Source organism: Myotis yumanensis, unplaced genomic scaffold (assembly GCF_028538775.1).
Source record: "Myotis yumanensis isolate MYYU_CA2020_CCGP unplaced genomic scaffold, mMyoYum1.0.hap1 SCAF_8, whole genome shotgun sequence".
NCBI classification, from domain to species: Eukaryota; Metazoa; Chordata; class Mammalia; order Chiroptera; family Vespertilionidae; genus Myotis; species Myotis yumanensis.
In genome coordinates, this window is record NW_027223759.1 from 57,258,158 (window position 1) to 57,285,155 (window position 26,998).

The following is a 26,998-nucleotide window of genomic DNA, read 5'->3' on the forward strand; positions in this document are numbered from 1 at the left end:
TGTGTCAGACACCCAATATTTTTAATGAATGAATACCTGAATAAAACCATATTTAAGTAACAAAATGCATTATAATAAAAATGCATTTTTAAAAATTGAATATTTAAAAAAATATATTTAAAAAAAAATAAAATAAATAAAAATTGAATAGAATCCTATCTCAACCTGACCCTTCTACTTACAGAACTTACACTCAGCAACTCAGGTCCCACAAACACATACTTTCCTGTCTGTGTTATCTCCCAATGGGCAAATTTAGGCAAAAGTCTTGAATATGCTGATGAATAACCATTTCTTCACCTTAAATTGTATGTAATTTAAATTTCCGAATAATGATTGATGTCCCTAATAATAAATATTATCTGTGCTTCTACATCTTGCTTTCAAATGTAGACTAAGAGAGTAAAACACAGTAACGGGCTTTATTTTCACTTGTGTTTGCCCCAAGCATTTACTGTTTCATTATGATTTTATCATTAAGGTAAATACATATATATATATATACATAAAATATTTACATAAGATAAAAATATTTCCATGTAAAAATCTCAACTTAATAACTTAAATATATCCAAATCCTGTTTACATTTACCATTCTGTGCCAATTCTAGAGCTTTAGTAGTACTGATTACTAGAAGTACTAAGGGGTAGATATATATTGCTTGCTACTGACTTGGCAGTTTTGAAAAAGACTTCATCTTCCTTACTAGATGTTGTGGATTTCCATAAAACAGACAAGAGTTGATTTGACCTTCAATTAAATAATCAAACATAAATTTATGCCGAAAAGGTCTATGGGCTCACCACACTCTGTCTTACTTAAGTGTACAATGAACAGGCATGGACAAATAAGAGAATGAAAACAATGATAATGAGCTGAGTGTACCCTATAATATCTAACAGTACTTTGACCACCTCTTATTAGGACAGAGATCTAATATTTACATTTTCATTATTTACTTAAGGGCTTATGTAATCACTGGTTAATAACTTGGAAATATGTCTTCGAAATTGTTCTCTCTGAGAGTAGTTAATGAAAGGAAAAATAGCATTTGTAGGGCCAATTAATTGTCAGATCAAATTAAACAATTGATATAGTATAATATTAATGTAATAGCAAATAAGTATAAAAGAATTTATTTTTCTCCTGAGGAAGGGAAAATACACTTTTCTCACTCTCTTCCAAGGTCATTAATGAAACATGGGACCAGCAGCAGTAATTACAATATCATGAATACTTAAATTTCCCTCATGCTGAGAAACCATGATAAGATTGCAGCCAGCACACTGATTTTGCTACATGACCTCTCCCCTGGAAAACTCCAACCATCTTGCCTTAGAAGGATCTGTTACGTTCCTCTCTATCTGACAAAAAGAAAGATAAGAGAAATCTTTGAGATTCCAGAATTTGCAGTTTGCACAAAACAGTCTCAAGAACCTGAAGCTCGTAGGTAACACATTCACAATCCAGTAGTCAAAGCTACTATTACTGGTATAACTCAATGTATGCTCCCTGTTTTGCATTATTCTAGGTAATTCCTCTTTACGTTTTCTCCAATGTAGGTATAATCTATAAAAAGAGAATGTGGATGAACATTGTATGCAGCAATGGATACAGTAACTCCAGTGAAATTCAACTTCCTTTAGCTTAGAAAATTGCATAAACTCAGTTCTGCAGAATTACGTAGAATAAAACTGTGTACGTGTGTGTATAATACCACTGCATTCTAATGCACAGGCCCATTCTAGCACAAATGCATATGGCCAGTTATGTGCACTTTATGAGAGAATGAAACTAAAGGTTTATATTGAGCATCTTTGTATATACCATCTTTTTATTTAATTGTCTGTACCACCACACATTTATCACATACCATTTTTTGAATTTATCTCATCATATGCTTTACCCTAGCAACTAGTTTAAAAGCATATGGTAGGTACAAAGTACAGGAACATTAATGTCCCTTGTGATCACTTCCTCCTACCTGTTGTATTATCTAGCACACTCTTTAGCTTGATTCTTTTCTTGGAATATAGTTCTTCTGTGGACTAGGGTGGCAAGAAAATTACTTAACAATAGAAAGTGATGGCAAGGGCACCAACCAATTAGAATAGATAGAGCCACAACTCTGTGGCAGGGTCCTGCGGGCCTTATGATGGATAGATGTTAACATTCTAATTGTGATTATGCAGCTGTAGCTCCAAGGGTCTCTGTAAAGGGGTTGGGACAGCTGGGCCAGAGAGCACATTGAAGAGCTTGGGGCAGCTAGAAGTACCACCCAATACAGAAGTAATTCAGTATTTTTATAATCCTTGTGCTAATGTAAGTATGGAGAATCAGCCCACCTCAAAATTTATCCATCTCTATGACTTCAGTTAACACATTCCTCAGGTGACCAGCAAAACGACAGCTCTAGTCTTTAACTCATTTTCAGTAATCTGTTAGATAGAGTAAAAATAAGACCATGTCAGTTGTTCACACTCAATAACTTCAAAATTTAGTGGACTCTCTTCCCTATAAACATGATCTTTCAATTGTTTTCTCTTTCCTGTAAGGATATTGCCACCCATTCTGGCTCCCAGCCTCAAAACTTGAGCCATCTCTGACTTTACCCTCTCCCTCATCTTCAGCATCCTCATTGCCATCCAGTTTTATCAATTCTAAGTCAGAAATAGCTCTGTCATTCATCCTCTTCTTCATTCTTATCACCATTGTAATCCAGACCCTTATACCTCTTGTTTATGTCATTGTGATGGACATGATTTCCCTCCCTACTGCCAGACTCCCACTTCTAATTCATTGTTGAATGTAGGTAGGACTAGGATTACTTCCCTACCCAGCAGATTTGATGATTCTGCATTGATCAAAAACTTGCTTCAAATTTCTACACCTTAAATTTACCAATTGACCTTTTCAGCCTTGTTTTGTACCCTCATTCACACACCCCCATGTTCTCATCATTCTTTTAATCCATTTTTTTACTCCTTGAATTAAATTAATATTTTTCCTCCACCTCTACACCTTTGCTCATGCAATTCCCTTTTCCTGGAAAGCCCTCCCTGTCCCTTTTCTCTTCGTTCCCTGTTAAAATCTTAGCGGTTTCTTTAAGGCTCACTTTCCTGAAGAATCCTTTCCCAATCCCTGCAGACAAAATCAATCACTGTCCTAGTGGAGTCTTTTTAGTCTGTATTTGCAGTGATCATATTATGCTTTATTTTACTATTATTTCGGTTCATAGATCACAAGCTTTTTTATATTTGGAACTATGTCTAATGTCCAAATGTCTAACACAGTACCTTGAAGTATGTGCTTAATAAATATATGTGGAGCTATTTGCAGTCCCCCCATCAAGACACAATGATTCACAGTTTAGTATTTCCAAGTTGGGGCACTACACAACCTCTCATTTTCGTCCTATCTCTAGAGTGAATCAGTTACTAATTAGACACAAACTCCCCAATCAGTTGAGAAAAAATACAATTCAAGTATTGCTAACTACCTCAAAGAAACGCATACATTACATAAAAGTGCTTTGTTTTATTGGCAAAATATTTACTCCAAAGAACATTTATAATCTATGCGATTAGACAAAAAACTTAATACAAAACTAAGAAACATTATTTCTGCAATTTTGTCTCATGGATATCCCATTTACGATTCTTTTGGCCTACACTCATCTCATAAGTTGAACTAAGATGCTGTATAGTTAAAGTCTGCTTTCTAATATGGGAGGTTTATCAATGGAATTGAGTTGTTTCTATCAGGCGCAGCAGCAGTTCAAGAAGCACCTAGAATTTAATTCTGCGGACATTTATTGAGAAGATATACTAGTGTAGGCACTGTGAGGGATAAACAAAGACAAAGGATGCCATGAAGGGAGCTATGATCTCTTGGATGAGAATAAATCAAGGCGGGAACACATGAGAAACCTCATCCTGAAAAAACATTCTGAGAGCTTTAGTTTGAATGGAGGTTCACATGGAAAACCTTGCAGGGAGCAAACTGAGATCTTCCTATTTGTTGGGGAAATTAGTCTACTAGTCCAACCTTTCTTGAGCACTCACTATGTGCCCGATAATGATACAGTCACTGCCTACGTGGAAATTGCTACGTCTCTAATCATTTCCCAATTCTATTTCATAAAATAAATTTAACAACTATCTATTTGTTGTGGCATATAGTATGGTGAAAATAACTTACAGAGTTACACCTGTAAGTCTAATCTAAAAGTATCATAGAGACTCGCCATTGTCCAGTGTGTAATTTGTGACATATCCTGTCCATAAAAAAACAGAATCCAAAATTCTATGTATTTCACACAAAGGTAACTTTACACAATGCCTCCTCCATTCCTATTTATTTTATATGTGAGACACCTGAGTGCCCTAAATTATTTTTACCATCAATAATGCAATATTCAGCTTACAAATATTTTTCTCCACCTCATGGAATATATTTATTTTATTTTACATTTTGGCAACTGTTATCAACAGTTAGTGGAAATAACAAACTGTCATAATACCATACATCATTACCATGCTTGGCTTATTTAAGGATCAATGGTCCTTGATTAACAATTTCCTTCAGAATTTCCAATCCAGATGATGCATGCATATTTGAAACACAGGGTAAATATTTCACTATAAAATAATTATATCAAATTGCATTTCTTTAATTAAATCCCTTGCTGTGTTTTATTCGGATGTGTATACAAAGCAGTTTGTACAGAATGCTAAATAAAAAGCAACAGTTAATTTGGGGGGTTACTGCCGTAAAAGTGCGTTATCCTTCATATCTATCACGGCATTACTTATTATCAGCTTCACACATAGCACTTTGCCTTTGATTTACACAAACAACTGTAAATGTTTTATATATTTGTGAGGAAGTGAATGATATTAGACCATCAATCCATGGGGACTGCAAATCAGGGGGAAAAAAAAAAAGGCTATTACATTTCAGAAGCTGTTAAATCAGTTGTGCCCCCTGGCTGATTTTGTCAGCTCTATTTGCTGTGGGTAAAACTGTTGATGCCTGGAATACTGGAGCGGCCCTGAGAGTGTTGAAGAGTAAATAGCAGCAGAGTTGTAAACTGCACCACACATCTCACACTTAGCCGCGTAAGCCCAGCTTACGCTTGCCTCTGAATAAATCCAGCAGCTTTAAAAAGAGCAAGACAGGGAAATAAAGACAAGAGGAGGAGAAAAGAAGGCAAAACTGGGCCCATGCCTTCTGTCACTGCCTCTAGCTTTAGCCCCTCAGCAGCCTGCCAACAGGACACTGTTCTGCCAGTTGTAAATTTTAATTGGCCATCTGGGGAAAGCACAAACCACTGACTAGAGATTAATCAGCAAATTAACCCAGGCATAATACACATTTCCCACTGGACCAGAAGCCGCTCTAGGCTGGGGCAGAGCAGCCTGGGATGCAGGAGAACTTGTGTAGAATGCCATTATTGCCTTACTGCTGACTGCCATGCAGGAGAACATCTTCCCAGAGCCCTGAAATTCCCTTCTGTGTGACCTTGTTAGTGCCCCTGATTTGTATGGCAGTCGCAAAGAGCTTTTTTTTTTCTTCTGTAAAGTACTAAACACAGATGGCACAGGTACTGTGATTGCAGGGGAAAATGTTGATGAATCAGTGAAAGTGACAACTTTTCTCTAGTGGGCTATTCACTTGGTTTGCTAAAGAACCTGCAGGAAGAAACAATAGTGTACCTGGATTTTACCAGCTCGGAGAATCACCAGAGAATCACATTTATTTAGCCAGTTTCTTGCATGACACAGAAATGCTTTTTCACAACCTCTGTACTGTAAGAGCAGGTTTTTAAATAATAAACTCTCCTTCTGCAAGTCTAGGTCCTAAAAATTAATTTAAGACAAATGTGTATCAATAGAGAACAGTGTGGCCTCAACTCTTTCAACAAGGCTTCTCATCAGCTCATGGCCATGACCAGAGCTCAAACAGAGAAGATAAGCCTAAATGAAGGTCATATTAAAGTGATAAACACTAGACAGATAAAGTGGAAGACTGGTGGGAAATGGGGAGTGGTTTTGATATAGGGTGAGTGAAAAGACCGTGTGGAGGAAATAGTTTTCATAAATTTTGGAATAATAGAAATGGAAGGGCTTTGTGCTTTATTATAAGCAATGATCTTTAGGACACAGAATATCAAAAAAACTCAGAGGTGGTACTATAAACCCCAAATAAAGGACACATTGAATAAACTTGCTGGAAGAGGCCTAAGGGAGATAAGAGGGTGCCATGCCAGGGCAAATGAGTAAAGAACTAAGATTTTCCATCTTGCTGACAGTTGCATCTCCAGAATTTAGCATGGTACATAATATAGTGGCATCAACTAACTAGTCAACATTTTTCAATGAAAGAAGACATATCTAGCTTTAATAAAATTATAAGCCATTGTTATATCAGCATGCCTACTATTGCCTTTCCTGACCACAGTCCATGCTGAATGAACAGTAGACCGTGGGATGAGGGTCCCTGCTCAAACCACCCGGAGGCACCACTTTATAGGCTGACAAGAGAGAAACCTGTGATATCACCTAGTGCAAAGACCGGGCCAAAACATAGATGAGCCGGCCCAAACAGATTATTTTACTAGCAATTTATAAATGAGAAATTGAGAGACTCAGTCTGTTAACAATGGACTTACAGCATAAAGGCTATGATACAGGAAAGGACAAAGTGTGAGGTGCCATGACTTGTATGTGCAAGCAGAGCAGGGCAACATGCTGAAAGAGAGGAGCAGAGCAGACTCGCTGGAAGGAGTGGCAGGAGTGAGGCAGGCAGCACCTACAGACAGAGAATAGCTTCTGTCTCAGTTCCATCCATCGTATTCGAAGCCTACCTCTACTTTTTTTTTTATGCGATTTGGGTGAGTTTACATGACATTCTGATCATTGCAACCAAAAGAACCTTGACCAGAACCACCATCAATGGTAATAGCACCATCATAAACCAATGGCCTGAGAAGACAAATACAACTAGTAATCATTGCCCGCACCCCTTCCAGTAGTGCACAGCCCATAGGAACTTTGAAGCATGCTGGACATTTTCAGAAATACAAGTCATGGTGGATTATTTTATATAGCTCTGCGCTGACCCACCGCTAAATCACACAGACCCATTCACCTGCCTCTGGCGAAATAGATAGATTTTTTTTTCTTTCACAACCAGGTATGGATTTCTTTCTGTTTTATTACATTATTGCAAGCAATGCTGCCTGCCAAACCACATGCCCTTAAACTGAAATGGCTTCTGGCCGAGCACTGGATTATCTGTGACAGTAAATCAGTCAATGCTCACGGCCTAGAGAAAGAACCACAGCAGTTAAATAGACATCTCTGGCTTCAGGTGGAGAAACCTTCGCTCATATACCCAACTCAGCTCCTAATAAGGCCTTCCAAAAAGATTTTATTTAAATAGTATTTTAAATCGCCCAGCAGTTTAGTGGAAGTTTTTATATGGGATATAAAGGCACAAAAAGAGAATAGGCAACAGTTCTGAATTAAACAGTGAGTGCAATAAATGGTAAAAGCAAAATATTGGAAATCTTTTAGCATTTGTAATATTCCAACGAAAACTTGTAAAAACGTTGACATGTCTGGCCTCTGCTCATTGTGTCTGACTCGAATGCTCTGGCTGTGTATACTGCACACAGGAAATCACTCCTAACACACCAGTTGCTAGAGAGTTTAGTCAGTATTTCCAGGGTGCACTGGTGGGTGGGTTTCTTTATGTTCTCTGGGGGGGGATATGATCTAAAGGTTAGAATAGGCTCAAATAAATTCTGTTCAATTTTTGTGGACTCCTCTGAATTATTCCAAAGCCTTTCTGTCTAGCTTCAACTCTGTTCTCCTATTTCATATTATCTCAATTATATACATGAAAAAATTGGAAGAAATTATATTTACTCATTTGTCAAGCCATTAGGGATTCTTGATGAGAAGATATCTGAAGTACATAAGTACAGAATAGTATAATTATAATAATGATAATATAGATTGCCTATTATCATGCTAGTACATAGTTTTGCATGTACCATATGTTTTAATGAAATAAAGATGAAAGAGAAATGGTAATATATTGAGTTTATATATTTCTTCTTTCTAAATACCTGAAAATAACTTGTGACCTTATTTTACCTTTATGTCTAAAAACAAAATAGTTTCCTGGGGATGACTTCACACAATGTTGTAAAGATGTGAAAATGGAGCCAAGGAAATTGAATATGTAATAATCAGGTAAAAAAATGGAAGATTAATTGACAACAGTGCCTATTACATGGTAATGATGGAGGATATATTTATGTATTTTATTTGCTTAAAAGAGTGACCTGTAAATTCCTTCACATCTGGCTTCTCATCTGGTATTTACTCATTTGTTTCTGACTTCTCTCTCTCAACATAATATTTTGAGATCTGTGATCTATCATTAGTCAGAAGTTGATTCTTTTTTATTGCTGAGTAAAAATAAAATTTATATACCATAAATTTCATCTTTTAAGGTTTCATATATGTAGTATTTTCACAAGGTTGTACAACCATCAATGTTATCTAATTCCAGAACATTTTTATCACTCAAAGGAGAATCCCTAAATCCTGTCAAACCCTATTTTCCTTCCTTCAACCTTGAACAAACACAAATCAATTAAATACATGAAAAAATTGGAATTGTATTTACTCATTGGATTTAATTATCCTACACGTGGATTTAATTATTCTACACATTTCATATAAATACAGTCATACAAATTGTGATTTTTTTATCTGGCTTCTTTCACTTACCATAAGACCTTCAAGGTTTATCCATGTTGTAACATGGATCAGTATATCATTTCTTTTTAAAGCTGAAAAATACTGAAAAATATTTTATCGTATGATGTACCACATGTTACTTTTCCATTCAAATCATAAACATTTGGCCTGTTTCCACTTGTTGGCCATTATGAATAATGCTGTTATAAACTTTGTGTTTACATGGACATAAATTTTTACATGGACATGCATTCAGTTCTCTGGGGTATATGTCTAGGAGTGGAATTGCTGATCATATGGTAACTATACATTAACCTTTTGAGGAACTGCCAAACTTTTTCAAAGCAGTTCATCATTCTACATTTCCATCAACAATGTATGACTGTTTCAATTTCTCCACATCCTTGCCAATACTTGTTATTGTTTGTCTTTTTTTATAGTAGCCATCCAAATAAGTATAAAGAGGTATCTCATTAAAGTTTTGATTTTCATTTCCCCAGTGACAAATAATGCTGACTTCTTTTTGGGCATATGATTATTGGCCATGTCTCTTTTGCCTTGTATTTTTCCATTATTGTCCTCTTTTTTTGTTAAGTATTTTTAAGTGTATTCTAAGTCCCTTGTTTCTTTTACTAAATTTTAAAATTTATTTTCTTGGTGGTGGTCCTGAAGATTACAATTACCATCTTCATTTATAACAATGCAGTTTGGATTAATAACTTAATTTCAATAGTATACAAAACCTTTTCATTTATATAGGTTCAACCTTCCTTCCTTTTGCTGTTATTGTTGTAGAAATTACATATTTATATTTTCGTGTCAATCAAAGCCTATTTAAGTATTGCTTTACCCATTTTTCATATAAACCAAGTAGAAAAATATGTATGAACATGATTTCTAAATATTTGGAGATTTTTTAGATATTTTTCTGTTACTGATTTCTGATTTCATCCATTTTGATCACAGTACACATTCTGATGACCTCTATGTCCTAAAATTTTTTGAGACATATTTAATGGTACAAAATGTGACCTATTTTGCTAAGCATTTGATGCATACTTGAAATGAATGAATATTCTGCAATTATTTTGTGTCATATTAGTGTCCCATAAATGCCAATTAATTCAGGTTTGTTTAGATTTTTTCTGTTCTTCCTGATTTTGTTGTGTCTATGAAGAGAACAAGGGATGTTAAAATGCCTGTGGGTTTGTGTGTTTCTCCTGTTTGTTTCACTGACTTCTGCATTTAAAGATGAAATGATTATTACCAGTTTGCAGCAGGGAATGTTGTGATATAGAAGTCCAGTGCTTTTCAATTCAGCCAAGTCTGCCTCAGTGTATCACAGGAATCTAAACTACCAACTTCAATGTTGAAACTGAAGTTGGGATTATTAATAAAAACCATAGCTCTCTTTGTTCTCCTTAGTATTTTGGGATGGATGCAGTCAAATTGATATTCATCCTTCCCATGGGAGAACACTAAACATTCATATGGAGTGGTAATCTTGGCCATTTAGATTGCCATGCAATGAAACATAATTCAAACTTTAATGAATTTAGACTAAAATAACATACTAAATATCCTTAGGCCTTGTTCCTACCATCGATCACCCAGTGGATGATTTGACCTCATGTGAGTACTGCATTTTCTTATTGTCTCTGTCTTCATTATCACTGACCGTCTTGATGTCCCCTGCCCAGGACTATGTAGAAGATGAGGACTACTAAACAAATGACTCAAAATTTCTAAAGCTTATCCTCCAAACCAAAGCTTCCCACCTTCATTGCAATGAGAGTCATTGACAATATAGAATTCCAGGAAATAATTTTATTCTTTTTTTTTTTAATCCTCACACAAGGATATTTTTCCATTGACTTTTAGAAAGAATGGGAGAGGAAAAGACAGAGAGAAACATCGATGTGAGGGAAACACATCGATTAGTTGCCTCCTGCACACGCTCTGACCAGGGCCCGGGCCAGGGAGGAGCCTGCAACTGAGGTACATGCCCTTGACCAGAATGGACCTGGCTGGGACCCTTCGATCTGCAGGCCGACGCTCTATCCACTGAGCCAAGCCAGCTAGGGCCTTCACCAAGTTGAATGTTCTGCCACATGGCTTCATTGATGACTCCTTAAATATCTCTTTCTTAACTGGTGCTATCCTCCTTCACTTCTTACCTCTCTGTCTAGCCTCACAGGCAAATCATCCCCTGTCCCCTAGGCTTTGCCTTTTAGTCCCCATCTTTAATACAGTGTTGCCATTCTTAATCTTCAACTAGATCAGGATATTTTTGTGGAAACAGAAACTACATCAATTATTTTAATAGAAAAAAATTAAGCAGAATTGTTAACTGGCTATTAGAAAATTAAAAAGGCGAAAGGGGGACTTGAAGAAAAGCCTGTGGAACTGGGTCTCAGATCTCTGATGAAAGAGCACTTCTCAGCTAGTGCTGGTGTTTAAGAGCTTTAAGGAGAAATCCCACTGAACTCCGTCTTCTGAGATTAAAGTCTGGTCTGGCTGATGCTGAGTTTTCTGAGGGGAATGCAATGAGGCTGATTTTAATAGCATGGGAAAATTGCAAACTACAATTAATTGCTACTTGTGGAATCAGTTGTCACAGCCAGAGTGGAGAACTATCACCTGACTGGAATTGGAAGAAAACAGGAAGGAAAAAGTTCTCCAGCCTTCCAGATGTTGTCTAATGCCTCTTTTGGCAAGGTATAATGGGGACCCACCGGCAAAGTATAAAGGGATTCAATTTCAGCATAAAAACAGAGTATAGGAGTATGGGTTTGAAGCTAAAAGAGAGCAGTGTACTAGTAATAATCACTGTAGTCCAGACTTGAGCTAACAAACATCTGTGCACACTCTTCTACAAAAACTTGATTTTCAATTTAATGATAAACCACTTTATTTTTTACTTAAAAAAGGTGTTTATAGTTAAAAGATACTCTCAACCATTTTCAAAATAAGTAAACAGCAGATCCCAAGAGTTGCTATATTGCCCTGGCCAGCGTGGCTCAGTTGGTGTCATTCCCTGTACCAAAAGGTCACTGGTTTGATTCCAGGTCAGGGCATATGCCTAGGTTGTGGGCTTGATCCCCAATAGGGGTATTCAGGAGGCAGCCGATTGATGTTTCTCTCTTTCACTCTCTCTTCCTCTCTCTCTCTAAAATAAATAAAAACATATGTGAGAGATAGCTATGGCATCCACTCCTATTGAGAAGACTTGGGAGATCTCCAAAGCCTAGTTCCCATGGTCAAACAATTATCATGTGACCATAAAATTCCCTGAAAATTCTTAATCCAGAATAGTCTCTGTCACTGATAGGTATGGCACCAAGATCACAAGGTGGCATAGCTACTGAAAAAAGAAATGGTTCTGGTACCAAAAACAAGGTAAAATGTAACATTTAAAAATATGTTTTTTAAAAAAACATGTAAGCAAAACTTAAGCAAATGTTTCAGAAAGTTAATTGAAGAGAACATTATATGTAGAGAAGTGAAGTAAGAGCAAAAAGGGGGAGAGTGGAAAGGAGAAAAGGAAAGTAGAAAGGGGAGTGGAAAAGAATGTTTAAAAAGGAAGAAAGCATCTTCCAAAATTATAACAAGAGTTACCTCTGTTAAGAATTCTTACAAGTAAACATGTTCTCCAACTTCTCTAAATTTTACAAATTTTCCATAAAGGATATATACTACTTTTATATTTAAAAATATGCATATAAGAGAAGAAATTAAAGGTGTTCCAATGGGTGAGGCAATTTCCTTCATACAAGAAGACTCTCTAATCTCTTGGGAAGCAGTAGTTCCCTCTAAGAGGGGAGAAAGTCCTATGTGTGTGATTTTTTTGTTGTGTTTTTTTTCAAGCCCTATGCTTTTGTCTAACTTCTGTAAAACCCTTAGAACAACATCATACTTGGATAAACATTCAACAAGTAGATAGAATTAGACTTATTATTCCTTCATTATAAAATTCTAGTATCAAGAATTTTGAAAGATTAATATTTGCTAGTACTATCAACTGAAATTATATCTTTTCTGAAGTTTTTCCCTAAACTAGATAACAACAGCAACAAAAATATCATTGATGCCCATAAAGTTTTGGTAATCACATTTATTGAGGTTGAAATGTTACTACTGAATGAACCAATGTAGCACAGAATGACCATGAGGTCACTGTGATTTTGCATTTGTTCCATCTATATCTCCTTCCTATGAAAACAAAGAACCTGTATGTTGAATAAAAAAATGTAATTTTCTGCAAAGGTTAATATCTGAAAGTTTCCCACGAGAAGTGGTGTAGGTATATATAAAATCTTATTTGTATTTAAGTGAAGGATATCTCAGTTTTTGGTGTAGCTGATTTAGTCCTGGCTGGCTTGAGCTATCATTCTGGTGGTCACTTTATGAGAAAAATAAAATGCTTTATGAGGAAAAGCCAATGCAAGCTCTCCTTGAATTTTTATTAAAGTTTGGAAGACAAGCCCTAGCTGGTTTAGCTCAGTGAATAGAGCATCGGCCTGCGGACTGAAGGGACCCAGGTTCGATTCTGGTCAAGGGTACATGCTTGGGTTGCAGGCTTGATCCCCAGGAGGAGGCATGCAGGAGGCAGCCGATCAATAATTCTTTCTCATTAGTGATATTTCTATCTCTATCTCCCTCTCCCTTCCTCTCTGAAAGTTTGGAAGACAAGATTGTAATAGGCTTCTTCTTGCTTCATAAAGAAAGAGAAGTTATCTTGATAGCCCCAAATACTCAAATCAGTGCTATAAAGTAGCAAACTTAAGTCAGTGTTCATGTGGGGAGGGAAATTAGTGATAATTATATCCACCACTAATCCTTTGCCAAAGGAATGTTTTCTTCTCAGTGACTTAATTTTAATATCTGAAGAGAAGTATGACTACATAAGGTATATAAATGTTGAATCATTATGTTGCATACCTGAAACTAATATAATGTATGTTGATTGTACTTAATAAAACAAAGAGAAGTGTGGTTTACATTTTTGTCTTACTCTGAGAATGTCATTTAGGACACAAGCTTGTTGACCTCTGTGAGTTCTTTCTACTGGATATCATATTCTTCCATGTCCTTTGAAGACTTGAGTACTTATGGGAAGAGTCTGAATTAGTGTAGAGGTAGAATATATTGTTTAAGTTAAGCTAGTACATTTCAAGCCAACAAATTTTCTCCTTGGATAGAGGTAAGATATAAATTCTATGATTTTGTCATTGTGAAGGCTCATGAATATGCCATTGTGATAATGTACCCCCTTGTTGTTGAAGAAACACAAGATTTAATATGTGCCTTTAAAGATATGTATGTGCATATGTATACATACATAAACATATGTAATTATATATATATACATACATACACATATGTAATACAATAAATATGAATATATTTACTTATCCATTTCTCTTTCTGGTTATTTCATTTTTTAAACAATCTAGCAAGAGTTTGATCGAGATGGTTGACCTAATTTGAAAAAAAACTGAACTTTAGCCCCCAAAATAGTTATGAATTAGACATATATTTTGTTTGAATTATATTATTTATTTGTCTTTATTAAGTAATAATAAACCAAAATAAACCACAAAGTGCTTGTACAGTTAAACATCTTTAATGAACTAATAATATTCCAAAGTAAAGAATGGTTCAGGAGGATTTTCTTTGAGCAATAGGAACAGAGAAAGAAACCAATATGCCTATATGTCAGAATGAAGCAATCTTATATTTTTTAAAATATATTTTTACTGATATCAGAGAGGAAGGGAGAGGGGAAGAGAGAAACATCAATGATGAGACAGAATCATCCTTCGGCTGCCTCTGCACACCCTCTACTGGGGATCGAGCCCGCAACCAGGGCATATGCCCTGGCCAGGAATCGAACCATGACCTCTTGGTTCCTGAGTAGATGCTCAACTGCTAAGCCACTTTATATTCTGATTCACTAACTCTGTCCATGATTAAGTAAGAAGGGACAATTTATCCAAAGTAATATATTTTTATTTGTAAACTTTTATAAATAAAAAGACTTCGTAATTGAGAAATATTAAAAAGGGTTAAATATCTTGCTCCATTTTATATTTTAAAATAAAACACTATTTTAAGTGAGATTTGCTTTTTTAAAAAACACTGACACCAAACATCTGCTTCTTCAGCTGATCTGCAGCTGAGTAAAGCGGAGGTAAAAACACCAACTTTGCACAAAAATACCATTAAAATATATATTTTTAAAAAGCCTCTATCTCTCTTAAAACTTTCCATGTATGCACTGAAAAAAATAAGCAAGTGAAAATACCCCAAGTCATAAGAAGTGAAGAAAAGGACAAATTTAAAAAATGAAATGCCAACAAGAGCAGTACGGTCAATTTTAATGAATAGAGGAGAATAAAATTTGAAATCATAAACTAAAACATCCCTGGCCATTGTGGCTCAGTTGGTTGAGGGTCCTCTCATGCAGAGGTCACAGGTTGGATTCCCCATCAGGGCATGTGCCCGGATTGCGTGGGCAATCCCAAGTAGGGATCACGCAGGAGGCAGCCAATCAATGTTTCTCTCTCTCACTTTCCTTCTCTCTCTCTGTAAAATCAAGATTTAAAACATTTTTAAAGCATTAAAACAAACTGCAAAAATTGTTATACCAAGTAAGCTGACTACTGGTAAACCCAACTGTTCATTTTTGTGCACTTTAAAATAAATAAATGACTAAAGAACTTGTTCAAATTAGAATGCCATGTATGTCCTAATCAAAATATTCTAACCCAACTGGACCTGAGCTAATACTTTATTTATCCAGTCACTTAATTTGAGGAAGAAAGTAATTAATGACCCAATATAACCAAAGTAAAACAGCTGGTTGAGAGTAGGGATTTTTCATAGTTTAACCAGATGTTTTGTCATCTAAGAGATGCTGTGTTAAACAGAATAGTAGTTCTAATAGAACCTCTATTGATCTAACCTGTTTTAGTCCATGGTTAAGAGTAAATGCAATATAAACCAAGAAAGAGATCTAGAAGATTATGCACAAGCAAAGATGACATTTAATTGAGTGCCAATATAACATTATCTTTAAAAAGCTCCTGTCCACAAGACTACAGCCAGGCAATCAGGCATCGTTAACCCTAAAGAAATTGAGGACATTGGTCAAAATGCTCATGTCACTGAGGGATAAAGGGGTGGACTCTCTAAGTCATTGCAGCCATGTTTGTCCTGTTTACATGACCATTGCCTCTAGGTATCTCCATTCTTTTACACAAAGGTAGTTATGGAACAGATATTTTACTAGGTGATATTATTCTTCATGTAACTTACTAAAATATTAACCAATATTTCCTGTTCATGATAACCATATATTTTCTAATTCTAATTTTAAACTACTAATTTTATTTGCTTCATAATAAAATGAGTAGTTTGAATTTATGAACACAGCTATAAGAAAAGAACTTTTACTTCCTTTACCTCATTATCCTTCTTTTACAGAAACAAAAATGAAACTACTAGTCATGCCAAGCAAGGAGATTTTAAAGATCAATGACATGGGTTACAGAGCTCTCAAAGAATGTTGCTATGGAAATACTGCATCCCATTGCTACATTTTAAGTGAATGGGATGGATCTCAAACCCTCCAGAGACTTGTATAATCCCTTCAAATCTTTAAAGATTTGAATAATAGCTGTAAGTATTACTGGTGTTTGATAAATTTAATTTGATAATTATATAAAGATATAATTCTATGTAACTATGCTTTCAAAAAAAATAGTGAAGGAAACAAAAAAGTTATAATAGATTTCATCAGGTAATGTGATAAAATGAAAAGATAACTTGCATATTAAAGAGACTTCAGGGAAGTGTTGAGGATGAGAATATAAAAAAAAAATAGTCCAGCCCTAGCCAGTTTGGTTCAGTGGCTTGCAGACCGAAGAGTCCCAGGTTCGATTCCAGTCAAGGGCATGTACCTCAGTTGCAAGCTCCTCCCTGGCCTAGGCCCTGGTCAGGGTGCATGCAGGAGGCAACCAATTAATGTGTTTCTCTCACGTGGACATGTATATTTCTCTCTGTCTTTCCCTCTCTCTTCCACTCTCTCTAATCAATCTTCCACTGTCTCTAAAAATCAATGGAAAAATATCCTCAGGTGAGGATTTAAAAAAAAAAGTCCAATGGAGGGAGTCAAATGGGAAATAGACACAGGAGCTGTGTCAAAAAAAAAAAAAAAGCAAAGAATTGAATGGCTGCCTAGCTAGCATGACTCAGTGGTTAAGTGTTGACCCATGAACCATGAGGACAGGGTTCAATTCCCAGTCAGGGTATATGCCTGGATTTTAGGGTCAGTCCTCAATGTAGGGCATTCAGGAGGCAGCCTGTCAATGATTCTCTCTCATCATTGATGTTTCTATCTCCCTCTCTCCTTTATCCTTCCTCTCTGAAATCAATAAAATTATTTTTTTTAAAGAAGAATTGAATGGCATCACTAACAGTGAGCTATACATTCATGACAGCAGGCACTAGTGATATTAATATGTGCTTAATATATTGTTGGCCATGACAACACATGTGTATCTGGGCTGCTTTGCTGTCATGATATAGTGGTTAGAAATATGGTACCAGACTCTGCAGATTCAAATCCCAGTGTAGCCACATATTGTCTGTGTGACATAGATGTCACCTACTTTCCCTCTGATTTCATATCTTCATCTGTAAAATGGAAATAATATCATTGTCTGTTTCTGAAGGTTTTCGTGTGGATTAAATGAATTATATACCACTATATGTCAAGCGCTCAAAACAGTGGCATATATGTGTATGTGTGTACTATCAAAACTTTAGAGATAAGACAGTAATATTTGTGAACAATGTTATATTATTAGTCAATGAGCCAACCAATTAATCACAAGTATTTACTGAGTAACCACGATGAGCTGCAGATTTACAGAGATTTCAAAATGGGCAAAGAACCACCTAGAAATCTGAATTTGGATTTTTTTTGGCTAACTGGTACAGCAAACATGAACTGAAAAAAAGTACTACAAAAATTAAAGAGGCTCTACCCCAAACCCATATTTAGTTAAGATCTTGTTTTATAATGATAAACTATTTCCCATTGACTCTAACATGACAAATGATTAGCTATAATCATGACATTCAGATGCCCAGCCAGACCCATGCTAGCCTCCTGAGTAGCCCCTATAATCATTTTTCTCCTCTTAAAAAAATAAAAAAGTTTTCAGCCAGGCCAATGTGGCTCAGTGGTTGAGCATTGACCTATGAACCAGGAGGTCACAGTTCAATTCCTGGTCAGGGCACATGCCTGGGTTGCAGGTTTGATCCCCATATGGGGTGTGCAGGAAGCAGATGACCAATGATTCTCTCCCATCATTGATGTTTCTAAATCTCTATCCCTCTCCTGTCTTCTCTGAAATCAATGAAAATATATATTTTTAAAAAGCTTTGAGTTTATAATGCCTTATTTAAGGTTTAGTTGCTGTCTATTACAAACTTTGCTATTCCAGATTGTAACTTGTCTCTTTTAATTTGCATCAAGATAAAATTTTAGCATATATTTGTCAGCTTTCATGTACACTATTATTTTAGAAAAAAAATGTCTGCAATGAGTAAAATGAAGAGTCTGTAGTCTTGGACATCCTTTGGACATCCTTAAAAATAAAACCAGCACACAAAATTCGTGCATGGGTACGGTCCCTAGGCCTGGCCTGATATCAAGGCCATCTTACCCGCCGGCCTGCAGCCAGCCCCGCCCCCCACCACCACCCACCCCTGGTTCCCCGTTCACCATCAGGTGATTGGAGCCTGCTGGCCGGGGGAGGAACCAAGAGTCCAGCCATTCCCGCCTGCTCGCTGGCCCCGCCCTCACCGTGGGTTGCCCTCTGTCTGTGGGGTGACTGGTGGAGCAAGGACCTTGGCCTGGCACCACCCACATCCCCCGCTACCCACCCCCAGTTCCCCATTCGACATCAGGCAATAGGAGCCTGCTGGTTGGGGAAAGGGACCAAGAGATGGTCAGTGTGCTTCATAGTGACTGATCGAGCAGTCGTTCTGGTTGTTCTGCCATTAGGGTCAATTTGCATATTACCCTTTTATTATATAGGCTAACACTCCTCTTTCCTGAACCTTCAGTTTGACAATGTAGTAAATACATACAACTGTGTACAGATCTTTAATACAAGCATAAGCAATTTTAATAGAGATTCTCAAATATCTAATTTAAAATATTACAAAAGCCTTGAAAGTGAAAATATTGATTTTCTTTGAAAATATATATTTAAATAAGTATAATAACAATGTTATAATAATGCTTTGAGCATATACTTGTCTGCGATTGCACTAAGATTATCTACACTAATAAAAGAGAAACATGGTAATTGGCGTACGACCGCTACCCTTCCCATTGGCTAATCAGCGTATCCTTATGCAAATTAACTGTCAGCCAAGATGGCGGCCGGCAGCCAGGCAGCTGGAAGCGAACATGAGGCTTTCTTGCTCCTGTGACTGTAGACTCCAACGTTCCCCGCCTCACTTTCTGGCCTCTGAGCTGGCAGTTTGAAACATTCTAACAAATATAGCCGGCCGGGATCTCAGAGCTGAAGTTATACATTGTTTCGATTACAGAACGGCAAACAAACCAGCAGCGGAAGCCTCAGAGCTAGAGCCAGAGCTAAAGCTGGCCCAGAAGAAAAAAAAAAGAAAAAAAGGAGCGGTTGGGAGCTTCAATCAAAACATAAGCCTGAAAGCAGCCCTCAGCCCCTCACCCAGACTGGCCAGGCACCCCAGTGGGGACCCGCACCCTGATCCAGGACACCCTTCAGGGCAAACCAGCCGGCCCCCAGGCCTCTATCCTATATAGTAAAAGGGTAATATGCCTCCCAGCACCGGGATCAGCAGAGCCGCGAGGCCTCCTGGCACTGGATCAGCGTGACAGGGTGCAGCGCCCAAACCCCCTGATCGCCCTGCGGCTCTGTGTGTGACAGGGTGTGGCATCCCAACCCCCTGATCGGCCCTGCTCTGTCTGTGACGGGGTAGAGCCATAACCTCTCCATCGGCCCTGCCCTGAGTGTGACACAGGTGGCGCCCCAACCCTCGATCCGCCCTGCTCTGTGTGTGACAGGGGAGCTCCCCAACCCCCTGATGGGCCCTGCTCTGTGCATAGGAGGGGAGCTCCCCAACCTCCTGATGGGCCCTGCTCTGTGTGTGACGGGGGGGGGGGGGGGGGGGGGGCGGGCAGTGCCCCAACCCCCTGATTGGCCCTGCTCTGTGCATCACAGGGGGTGGTGCTGCAACCTCCCCATTGACCCTGCCTTGAGTGTGACAGGGGGCAGTGCCCCAACCCCCCAATCGGCCCTACCCTGAGCGTGACTGAGGGTGGCATCACAACCTCCCAATCCGCCCTGCTCTGTGCATGACAGGGGGCGGTGCCCCAACTCCCCAATCAGCCCTGCTCTGAGCCCGACCAGGGGCTGCACCTAGGGATTGGGCCTGCCCTCTGCCACCCGGGAGCAGGCATAAGCCAGCAGGTCGTTATCTCCTGAGGGGTCCCAGACTGCGAGAGGGCACAGGCCGGGCTGAGGGACCCCCCCTTCCCCCCCGAGTGCACAAATTTTTGTGCACTGGGCCTCTAGTTTATTTATATTCTTACTAGAGGCCCAGTGCACAAAAATTTGTGCACTCAGGGGGGTCCCTCAGCCTGGCCTGTGCCCTCTCACAGTCTGGGACCCCTCAGGGGATGACCACCTGCTGGCTTAGGCCTGCTCCTTGGGGGATAGGGCCTAAGCTGGCAGTCAGACATCCCTCTGGCAGCCCGGGAGCCCTTGGGGGATGTCCACTTGCCAGCAGGGAGCAAGCCTAAGCTGTAGTTGGACATCCTTAGCGCTGCTGAGGAGGCGGGAGAGGCTCCTGCCACCACCGCTGTACTGGCAGCCATCAGCCTGGCTTGTGGCTGAGCAGAGCTCCCCCTGTGGGAGCACACTGACCACCAGGGGGCAGCTCCTGCATTGAGCATCTGCCCCGTGGTGGTCAGTGAGTGTCATAATGACCAGTCATTCCCAGTCGTTCTGCTGTTAGGGTCAATTTGCATATTACCCTTTTATTATATAGGAGTGCCTGGCCAGCCGGGTGAGGGGCTGATGGCTGTTTGCAGGCTGGCCACAGCCCCTTCAGGGTGGGGAGGTCCTGCTGGGGTGCCTGGCCAGTCTGGTGAGTGGCTGATGGCAGTTCGCAGGCTGTCCAAGCCCCCCAGTGGGGACCCTCACCCCATGAGGATGTGGCCAGCCTGGGTGAGTGGCTGATGGCTGTTTTCAGGCTGGCCACAGCCCCTTCAGGGTGGGGATCCCTGCTGGGGTGCCTGGCCAGCCTGAGTGAGTGGCTGATAGCTGTTTGCAGGCTGGCTGCCAGCTGCCATCTTGGTTGGGTTAATTTGCATATAGTCACTCTGATTGGCTGGTGGGCGTGGCTTAGGGCATAGTGAAGGTACGGTCAATTAGCATCTTTGTCTTTTATTAGTGTAGATTTATCTTCATTCCTCAGATAAGAAAATTGAAGTATGGGAAGTAATTTGCTCAGGTGACACTGCTAAGAAGAGAAGGAACCAGGTTTTGAGCCTGGTTCTACTTAACTCCGAAGTCCTGTTTTAATTACTAAGAAACACGGACTATTATAACACACCATCTCCATAAGACACATCTACACTAATAAAAGAGAAACATGGTAATTAGTGTACGACCGCTACCCTTTTCATTGGCTAACCAGTGAGTATATGCAAATTAACTGCCAGCCAAGATGGCGGCAGGCAGCCAGGCAGCTGAGAACTGGATGCTTGGTTGCCCCAGTGATAGAGAAAACCAAGGTTCCCGCCTGCAGCTGCGGGGCTCTGAGCTCCTGAAGCAACAGCTCCAAAAGATACAATGTTTCAATTATAGAAGCTAAAAGATGGCGGTTAATCTGCATACTCAGGCTCCAAGCGGTAGAGCGAAGCCAAACAGCCCTGAAGCCGCAGAGCAGAGAGGCCTCACTGCCCGGGGATCAGCGGAGCCACGAGGCCTCCCGGCCGCCTGGATCAGCGGAGCCAAGAGGCCGACCCGCCCCGGGATCAGCAGAGCCGAGAGGCCTCCCGGCCCCGGGACCAGCGGATCCTGATGCAAGCCCTGTGTGTTTATGCACCCTGGGGGTTCAGAGGTCCTGTCCTAGGCAGAGGCCTATGGCGAAATTTTCGACTCTGAGAAGCAGCCTATGGGCTGGAAGGCGGCTCCTCTGACCTCAGTGCTGGAGAAGACGATTAAGCAGAAAACTAAAGAAACCGATTTTACATCATTTCCCAGGTGGAGAACAGTTGGCATGTAAGCCCCTGACCAGTCCCCAGCCTCTCCTCTGTCAGTCTATCTCACTCTTAGGTACCATGTTCCTTGTTCTGTCTTAACTGCAACTCATTTTAAAACTAGATTGCTTTTAAAAGAAGAATAAATAAAGTTTCCCTTAAGTTATTTAGGTGGTGCTGGGGCTGCTGGGGCTGCTGGGGGCCTGATAGAAGACACAAACACGCAACGGGGGGCCTGTACCCAGCAGCTCCAAGGCCCGCCACCTTGGTGCTGGGGCTGCTGGGGGTATCAGAGACACAAACTGGCAGGCCTGGCACCCAGTAGACCCGAGGCCTTTGTGGCAGCACTAAGGAGCAGCAAGCCAAGTGGTAGGAAGCAGCAAGCAGTTGGGCAGTAACAAGGGAGGGGTCCCAGACTGCAAGAGGGCACATGCTGGGCTAAGGGACCCCCCACCCATCCCCAAGACAGCACAAGGTGGTCTCCTTCAAAACATCTCTTAGTCCAAAGAGAAAATCCTAAACCCTTACCACACCTCAGTGACTTCCCCCTCCTCACTGCCACTTCTCTCTAGTCCTTATTTGTCTTGCTCAGTAGGCTCAGAGTAGACCAAAGAGTCCACTGACCAAGCAGATGTTGACCAGGGAATGAGATGTCAACCTTGCAGCTACCTTCAGTCTCTAGGGTGAAGATTCTTCTGGATTTTCCTTCTTCTCTGGCTTAGTGTTGTGGAAATCACAGCATTCCAGATGATCCAGGCCACTTCTCTACAATGTCTTTTAGTTACTTTTTAATAGCCTGGTATTGAGTTGGGGTGCTGAGTGTTGGATGGGAATATCAAATAAATCAAACACCTCAACAATAAACCCTGAGGGAGTGGGCTGGCCACTACTGTTGTCAGCTCTCTTTAGAGCAGAGGATATAATATATCAACACACTCTGTCCTTAACTTTAAGTCCAAGTTAGCTATTTAGGGCAACAAGAAAAATCCTACTCATATCTGACTCATTTCCAAATACATATGCACTCATATACAAATATACATGATTAAAATAGTGTTATTGAAACAAAGATACTCCAAAAGTGAGTAGACAACTACCTAGAGCCACTGAAGAAGGTGATTTGTTGAGAGCTATGCTAACTATACCATGTTTGTCTATTTTACAATTAATATTATTGGGTGACATTTGTTAATAACATTATGTAAGTTTTAAATGTACAATTCTATAATACATCTCTCACACACACTTAATCACACACTATCACCACTAAGATAATTAGTGTTCAAAAATATAGTAGAATAGACATATCTATTCCTTGAAAACTGTGTATATTGTGGTTCTGAGAAGAGAATCAAAACTAGATGTGAAAAAGTTTGCAAACTGCTGAGCTCTTAGTGCAACTTGGTGAGTAAAACTTGGTCACTAATGATCAGAATTATTTTTAAAATATATTTTTATTGATTTCAGAAAGAAAGGGAGAGGGAGAGAGAGAAGAAACATCAATGGTGAGAGAGAATAATTGATAAGTTGCTTCCTGCACACCCCACTGGGGTTGAGCCCACAACCCAGGCACATTCCCTGACTAGGAATCGAACCGTGATCTCCTGCTTCATAGGTTGACACTCAACCACTGAGCTATGCAGGTTGGGCATGATCAGAATTTTAAAAGGGCTCCTCTGGTTGGCAGATAGCTGGAATCAAAGCTACAAGGAATACAATCAAATGTGTATTTAAGAACTATTTCTAGTGAATTTTTTCACTTTCTACATCGTAAAGCATTTTTGACTAAAAGTGGTTCCTTATTGGAATTCTTTCTAATTATTTTTTTTATTCTGATTGGCCACTCTCCCTATTTGTCCAGCTTTCCTTTTTTTGTCTGGTCTCAGATTCTTATGCAAATTGAGCATTCTTGTAAGTTGCTTAGAGACTTTGTGTAGAAAATATAGCTCCAAAATACTAAGACAGAAATTGCTGGTCCTTTCCCAACTCCACATAAGCTAATGGTATGCTCATCCTGAGTAAGCAAGAAAGAAATCAATCCTTTCATTTTGTTTACTTTGAATACATGGTTCCTGATAACAGTGCTTCCTAGAAATGATGGACACTCCCCCCTCAAGTAACCATTGTTTAACATGACATATTTGAACTGACAATCACGCATGCCAACTACTTCTTTCCTATTATATGCATCTCTAGAAAGGTCTGATGGTGTATCTAAAATAATTAGATTTCGTTCAGTAATCAAACTCAATCAAATGAATTCTGTATGCACTACTTTTATTCCCACAATGAGAACTATGTGTCATATCCTCTGTAAATTTGCATATTTTTCCATAAACCTAAAACCAATCAATTTTCAAGAGTTATGATAATATAAAGAATCGGAGGCAATTACATGTCTTTTAAACAGGGATTCTAACTGCATTTCACTGCTGGTATTCATGTAGTAAAGTAGTCAAAACTTCTTTAACCCTTTTCATGACATCTCAATTAAGCTGTAATGATTGAGGCTCAGGACATTTCTTAGGATTAATGACTGGCTGGCAAAGTGGATGGCCTGAGATGAAGCCAAGGGCCATTAATTCCCCCTGGTCATTAATCCCCCAGGAAATGCCTTAGGCCTGGTTTGATATTAGAATCGCAGGCTGCAAATATATTGTTGAATTTCCTGATTGGTATTAAAATAATTTATTAAGATGTTACATTTTAATTTCTGCTTTGTGCAACCAATATTTCCAAATTTTGATTCCTGGTTTTCCATCCTACACTGTTGATTGCAGTGACATAAAACAAATGGTTTTATTGGTCATATCACACATTTTCTTTGAAATGGTCAAAACATGCTAAAGTTATTGTTGATACAGTTATCCCAAATGGCCATTTTTTAGTGTGATGTTATTTACTAGTGAAAATCTGCTTAAATGAGAGGTATTTTATTTAGCTATGTGTGTGGTGTGTTCTAGTTTGCACTAAATAAGTTTATAAAAGATATTGAATCCTACCCCTATTTTTTCTCGGGTCTGAGACATAGAAATCTGCCCTCAATCTCCAATGGAATAGTCACACTTTAGGTTTTTGTTGGAAAATAATCAAAACTTGGTCATAGAAATATCTATCAAATTGTCTAAAATCTGTAGGTTTAACCATTCCTCTAGGAACTCAACTGTATCTTTAAATGATGGGCCATTAATGTTTGAAATAAAATTGCTTTCACTGAACTGTACTTTGGGATTCCATCTGGGTTAAATTTAAGAAAGTTTATTTTTTAGGATAGCTAATGGAACTTGCTGTTTTTACTACAAGCATGTTGTTAGATATTGCCTATCGCATCACAGTGACCTCCTCATCAGGGCCAAGAAGTAGATTTATTTGAGATTTTATATCAGAAATAATTGGGGTTAAACTACAAAACCAGTGTATTTTTCCCTATTGGACACTGTGGAACTTGCCACTGATTTCTTCTTTGGCTGCTAGAAAGCATAAAGTCGAATGTGCAAGCCAGTTCAGGTAAAATTCCTAGAGTCAACTTTTTTAGTATAATCTTTACCTCTGACTGTTTTCCTCTCTCTTACCCAAAATTATTTTTCTCCATTATTCACCATCCAATTCAGAATATGCATCTTTGTCAACTCCTGCTAATTCTGTTTGGAATGAGATGGGATATAATCAACTAGTTAATGAATTAACTATTAGCTGAATTGAGAAACATGCTTTCCCTCCTCCACAGTCCAATGCTCACTTCTAGTCATTCTTCACATCTAGTCATGCCTTCCTGTAATGTGGCTTCAGTTTGCTCACCTGCTTCGAGATACCTGTCAGGACAGGTCCGACGGGAATCACCAGTCTCACAATACTCCGAGCTGGGAGTCCCGGGACTCTCCCAATTTAGTCTCCAAGTCAACTATATAAGCATTCTTCTTCCTTACATAAAATTGCAGTTAACCTCTGAAAGGTAGTTTTTGTAACAAATTGTTGCTTCTTTTTTAAAAAAATAAATCTCTATTAACTAAAGATTTCTATTTCAGGATATCGACTTTAGATTGTAAATTTCCAAGGACTGCAGTATACTTGATAATATACAAAATGTCAAACTGCTTACATTTTACCATTATTAAAGATGGAAAGTGACTCTTGATGGGGGAAAAAGGTAGTAAAGATACTTTGATAAGCGATTACTGGGACGCCCGCCCCGCCCCCCCAAAAAACCACAATGACCCCTTCCAGGACAATATGCAGAATCAGGCTTGGCAAAGGAGCATCTCTATGTAAGGGATAAAAAGGAATATCTTTCTATCTGGCTGTCTATTTATCATTCTCTGTCTATATATGATGGCCATCATGAAATGCTTAAGTCAAATGAATGCCAATGCAGGAACTACATCCTGGGCTTATTGATCTGAGCTGCGAAATGACAACACAAGGTCTGTCTTCTGTCCTCAGATCAATGCCGCATGTGTGTGTTCCTGAAGCACATGGTATATGCTGTGTCTGTCTGGCAGAAACATTTGTGCTTAAAATACAGCCTGACAGTTCCCTGCCATCTTGCAAAACAGTGTAGCTTATTTAGAACAAATCTGTTATGACTGACCACAGAAAGATGCATGTGTGTTTCTGAGCGTCTCCCTATGAATAGGCAAAGGGACCATCTGGGCACGTGGCATTTACACATCTTTGAGCAAAGTTAGCATTCTGCCTCCGAGTAAAATCCATCTCTCAGGGACTCTGGGTTTATGATGCTTCCTGTAAAATGAGGGAGGAAAACAAATGAACTTCAGTAAAACAGAAGTCTCTCTTTTTTTCATCTGTCATGGCCACAGTTTGATAGTATCTGTATTTCATTTTCACTTTGTAATATCACAAGAGAGAGAAATGGCAGGAAGCAAGTTGCTT

At 39.0% G+C, this 26,998-nt stretch overlaps 1 long non-coding RNA gene across 2 annotated transcripts in view; it reads right to left on the reverse strand.

Annotated features, from left to right (window-relative positions):
• Nucleotides 1-26,998, reverse strand: part of LOC139015686 (uncharacterized) — a 117,198-nt gene that overhangs the window by 23,239 nt on the left and 66,961 nt on the right. Inside the window, exon 4 of one of the 2 annotated variants that reach the window (XR_011472480.1) lies at nt 2,357-2,439. The exons of the other annotated variant lie outside the window; for it this stretch is intronic. This is a non-coding gene — a long non-coding RNA (uncharacterized lncRNA). Of the gene's footprint in view, nt 1-2,356; nt 2,440-26,998 lie in introns of those variants that run through there. 2 annotated transcript variants of the gene reach the window in all.